Source organism: Atractosteus spatula, chromosome 13, assembly GCF_055471065.1.
Source record: "Atractosteus spatula isolate fAtrSpa1 chromosome 13, fAtrSpa1.hap1, whole genome shotgun sequence".
NCBI classification, from domain to species: Eukaryota; Metazoa; Chordata; class Actinopteri; order Semionotiformes; family Lepisosteidae; genus Atractosteus; species Atractosteus spatula.
Window position 1 is genome coordinate 35,807,212 of NC_142718.1, and position 6,083 is coordinate 35,813,294.

Sequence of the window (6,083 nt, forward strand, 5' to 3'; positions counted from 1 at the left end):
CCTGGCTTTGGGGGAGGAGTCCATTTTTAAATGTACGCACGAGGGGAAAATTCCCAGTTCTAGGGGCATCGCTATTCCTGTACTCCTGGTATTGCAATTTGACAAAGCTAATTGCTGTTTAAAATGTTCCTGGACAGAAAACCTGAGCAAATCTAAGTCAGTGTGGCTGAGTATATGGTGCAAATCAGAACCCTGAATAAAGAGGGAGTAACAACACAGCAAATATGCGTAAGCACACCAGTGACAATTCTCACTGTATCTCGGTATAGACAGAGATAGACTAGAAAGACTTTGGGTTTGAGGGTGACATAACCACATGGACAGTTTTGAGGGATCGTGAATTATTTTAAACCTCGTAAGCTGTTACAGAAAGCTTCTCCCAGTCCCATTAGTTTTTGGAATGACATTCTCTTGTGGTTGCTTCACCGCAGTATGTGCAGTGAGGGGAAAAGCAGAAATGACCCAGTCCTGAAGGGGGCAGAGTTTTGTGTTTCACCCCCTGTGATGTATTCTCCAGGCAGAATCCCTCATGCCTGCACCAGTGAACACTTACCCAATCTGACTCATAGCCTTGGCTGCCTCTACTGAGCTGTTGAGGAGCTGGCTGATGTCTAGGCCCTGTGCCTGTTCTGTAAGTTGGAGACAAAAAAACGGAGACAAACGGACCCCATTTAAAAACAAAAAGCAGAGGAAGAGCTGCTTTATTATTTCTCAGTATGAATATCCTGTGGATCATCTATATGGGCAACTGCACTGCAATCCCACAATTAAATTAACCATTAGTACAGTATGTGGTATCTGTTGTTGTTTGGACAACAATTGAATTGTTATAGTTCAGATTGGGAGCTGCGTCAGCGTGCGTAGGCTGCAAAGGAACAAGTAATAGGTTTATTCCATGCTGATAAAAAGAAGAAAGAAAACACAACGTTTCGGCCGTGGAGCCTTCTTCAGGTGTGAGGAACCTCAGGTGGAACTCTCACACCTGAAGAAGGCTCCATGGCCGAAACGTTGTGTTTTCTTTCTTCTTTTTTTCAGCATGGAATAAACCTATGAATTCAATTGTTATTACTACTTTGAATTGTTATTGGTTGTTTTTGATTGAAAAGCCAGAGAAATCTAAATATAACTTAAAATAAGCTATCAGCCTTAGAACAACTGTTAAATACCTTAACATTAGGGATTTTGCACATTACCTTCTGAAATGTGGCAAATAATCACTCACAATTAGACTGCACTTAGTAATGACTCCCTCTGATTTATGAAAGGTTCTTGGGGACTCTGATTACCTCACCAATGGCCTCAGGGGAAGATTATCAGACTGGTAGGGAGTGAGACACATGAGATCTGTTCTCAGAGGACTGGGATTGTGACACCTCTCTCCTGAGAACAATGGTACAAATGAAACAGCTGGGCAAAAGAGATGTAGAACTAATGAGGCCTACCTATGCTTTGGATAAACCTTTGGGAATTAACATTTTGGGGCTAACACAGGGGTTAAAACTGAGAAGATTAATTACTGTAATAGATACTATTGCACAGTAGTGATATATCTCCATGCAGTAGCCTAGGAAGCCTATCATAGAGCTACTGTATAGTTTATTTCAATCCAAGAAGAAGAGGCACGTCTTTACAAGAAGGGTTGTAGGAGGATGAAACAAGCTATCCGGCCATGTTGTAGAAGCCAATAGCCTGGCTCCTTTAAGAAACAACTGGTTTCAATTAGCTATTATAAGCTTCCTCTTGCTTGTAAACATTCTAATGTTCTTATAAATTCCAATTTGGAAAGGCAATGTAAAAATGTTTTCCTTTCTAATGCTTTACTGATTTCCTCCATATATAAGATACAACAGGAATATTTTGAAAGTTTCGCTACATTTCATTGTCCCTTACTTTCACATGGAAAAGAAGATTATGTTTTACAATACCACTATAGCTTGAAACTAAGAAATTAATAAGATGATGAAGGCTAAACCTTCTCGTTTTCTTTAATGAGACCATTTTTGACTAATTACTGCCCCCTCCTTTACATTACAGGGAGCCCACAGCACTTTTCTGTTAGGAAGAGAACACATCTCTGAACAAAAGAATAAGCTGAGAATAAGGTCACCGACTTGGGAGCAATAAATATGATTCTTCGATTTTCAGTCATTACATGAGCTGTTTTATAAAATATGTTGTCTTTCATTTTTCATATCACATTCTCATGCATTAGGGGCTAATGAAAGAGCCCTCTTTAGATTTTCGAACCAGCGGTCTCCAATAATACCTGAAAGTGCTGACATTAATGACACACGTTAATGAAAAACGTTGCAATTCATTACCTGTGCTTTTCTTAAGAGAAACTATGAGCTCACACAGAAGACTGTTAGCCACCATCCCCCAGTGAGAGATGAATTGTTTACCAAGACTGCAAAGAAATGCCTTGAAATTGCAGGATTTCCCTACAGGACCGAGACGAGGAATTAATTTTACATTAAACTTACAGAAAGGTTATCCAGCTTTTAAGAGGCAGAGGGAATTGCATTTAGATTGCGCCAGTTCTGTTACCTGGTCTGTGGCTTATTGTCAAGCTTATCACTGTGTTTACAAGCTTGAGGGTCGGGTTCACTTGCCTGATAGTATGGAGAAAAGTATTTGCTTGGTGTTTTTAATCTAAGAAAACATTCCTGGATGCATCTTAAAAGATACGCTCTTTACCACAAAGATGACTTTATCTCCTTTTTCTGTGTCAGCGATCTCTCATGAGGTGTATGAATATGGAATACAACGAACTGATAGGACACATATTTAAAGCAGCAAATAATCTCTTCTTAAGTAAAATGCATTGCTTTCTGTAGAACAGATGCATGCATTTTGGCTCACTGTTATTATTTCTATGGAGATTATCTGACAAACTAAAAAAAACTCCAAAGGTGGACGACGCATGGGTCAGGACTACAGAGTCCTCTTCTGGCTCGCGTCCCAGTTAACCCCTACATCTTTTTTTAAAAAAACACACTTACAGAACGTGACCATCAGACATCTTTGGAAGGCTGTCGCATTCTGTGGGGAAAAACACAGAGGATCTCGGATGCATCCTACCTTCAAAGGAGACCTGTCCTGGATGGATGAGGCACAGTGCAGCAGCTGGAATGTGAGACCTTGGAGCGGAGAGGGGTTAGTGAGTGTGACAGGGCTGGAGTAGCAGGGATGAGGGAAGTGAGGAGCGTGTAGGCCAGCGGTTCCTGGGGGGGCATTTCCTTGGTCCTGGGAAACCCCACCCCTGCAGTATTTCATTGCAGCCGAGATGTTTACTAGAATGAAACCTTGAACACTTTGTTTGGAGGGAACCTGTGCGATTTATTTTTCCTACTCTTAAGGGCTGCAGAACTTCGGAACTGAAAATTCAAATCCACAGTTGAGAATAATGAGGTCTTAGTGAAGGGTCCAATGATTTGAGGAACGAAAAACGGCAGGAATGTGGTTCCCCAGGACCAGAACCGGGAACCCCTGTACAGAAATGCAAGGTGTCAATTACAACACCGATACTCTGCAACAACAGCTGGGCTCCTCCCATTTGGTCACCGTGGAAAACGTGGGGGCTGCAGTGAGTATCCAGCAGGGCAAGTAATAATACTTAGCAGAACATTATAGGCAATGCAATGTGAGGGCACCCAAATGATGGGATTTTTAACGCAGCTAAAAATGTCGTTATATACTGTATATATGGATGCACTTTGGTTTTAAGATGAAAGAAAGGCCTGAAATCTCTAGTTAAAAGGGTAGCCTATTTCAGCTCATTTATGAGTCTTTTCTTGTTACTGAAGTGTAGAATACCTCATGCCAATGTAGTACAGAGCCTTTTGCACCTTCACAGTGCCCTACACCTACTTGGGCAACGAGCACTATAATACAGAGAGACATGCACTGGAGTGTGCTCTGCATACTGCATAGTCACTGGGCTTAGTGACATTCCAGCTGAATATTTCCCCCGTCACCACAGGCTGTAACAATAAAATATTACAAAAGAAAAGAAAACCTAATATCAAAACTCCAGATCTTGCCGAGATCTCAAGAGGTACTTGGAAACGAAGACGCAGACTTGTCAAGTTTCCAAATTCAGATTGGCAAAAATCCCCCGGCCTGCCTGAACTTTACATAACTCATGGAAAGGACAATTCATGCTGCTTCTGGAGCACAATTAGCATATTTCCCCAGGTGGGCAGAATGAAGTTTGTAAGTAATGTTTTGTATCCTATTGAAAGCAAAACTAATCCTGGCACTTTAACCTCTTAGTAGTCTTGGGCCATATGCATGAAACTTGACATTCTTCATTAATCTGACGTTATTAATGTGGCATTTTTTCAAATTATCATCTGTGGTTGATTAAAAGGTCACATAGGCTAAATCTCTGTTTCTTAACACATTCAGGATTACCAGCATTAAATCAACACTGTTGCTCAAATCCGCCAAAAAACAACATGTCCAAGTTTTATAAATTGCACGCAAAGTACTGCCCGCCTTCATTTCCTTCAGAGACTTACCATAGACTTGTTTTATACATATGGCTCCCAGTGTCTGTATCCCAGTACATTGACTTGTCATTTTTGTAAATTGTACTGCTGATCTCTTCTCACAAGACACCAGCTTACTGTAGCTGTTGGCTATCGACGATTGTTCATTTTTTTAAGATCCTGTTACAAAATGTGTGCCTGGAAACGAGCTAAAAAAATACTGTTAAACAATCAACTTCTGTAATTAAAGAAAATCTACATATACAATATGTAAATATGTACGACCCGTGCAATGTGTACTCGGAAAAGGTGAAGGAATTGTGTATAAGAAAAACTATTTTGTTAAATAGAAAAAAAAACGTGTTATTCAGCAAAACCCGTTGTGCATGTTTGTTTTTTAAAGCAGCTAGTTACACCACATGTCGGTGCAAGCATGTGTTGGCTTTCTGCTTTCCTCCACGCACAAGGTAAACTCACTTCTTACATGAGGGCTAGATAGGCCCAGATTGCTGTATTACACTGAAACCCCAGACCCTGGCGCAGATCAGAGCACAACACAGCACGCTCTGGGCTCTGAATGGGGAAAGCAGAATTGTCCTGATGACTTAACACGTAACGTGTAGTTTTTAACAATAGGATTGAGCAGTTTGTTCCTGAAGTCTAGAGGCCTAAGGAATTCTCACCAGCAACTGGGCCTGACTCCATCACCACTGATCCCAGTGGAGCACTTCCAAAGCTCTACAGAAGGGAGCATGGAAGTCGGATGTTTTTCTGCAAAGGACAACCTGAATTATTTTTTAAATCCTCCTTCAACGGAGTAGGAAGATTCTGTAGATGGATGTACAGCATAAATTAGCAAATGCATAATTTCCCAGAAGTACTGTAACAAGCTTTGTTTTCGAGCAAAATCAGATGAGACTTTTCAACAACAGGGAAAAAACAGACAAACAAAGCAAAGGAAGAGAACAATTGTTTTAACTTGGTCCAAGCAGATGGTGAAGACCAGACTTTTGTTCTCCCCCTCCTCCCACCCCACGCCTTAAGACTTCTAATTAATCACAACTTTTAAATTGCCAGTCCCATTAATTGCCTTTACCATCTTTGGGGGGCAGAATGGGGAACCAATTTAAAGCAGAGAGCCACAATCGATAGCAATTAGGGGCTTGCCATCTCATCCTATCGAAAGGCTCTTCCTGGGACGCAGCCAGACAGCACCCCTGGGGACGAGAGGCCAGTAAATTGCAGGATTCTTCAGACCTTCTACTAAAAAACAAGCACACTTGTCCGGGTTTCTTACAAAATCCGCTTGCTTCCTGACAGGCGGGTGTAATTGGTTCAGTCTTCTTTTCTTTTTCTTGGCTCTTCATTGTGCCCCAAACGCATGCCTTCCTGCTGTTCTGGTGCAAAGCGGTCCCGCTCTGTGACTGACTGCAATGAGCGCGTGGCTTGTGAACCCAGAAGCACGGGATTCTCGGCTTTTCCTCTCCGGAAAAAAAAAACCAAACTCGGGCTTTATTCTTCTAAAGCAAACTGCGGGCTGAAACACCGCCGCTTTCAAGAGTGGGGAAAAAAACTCCAAAACCAAACAAC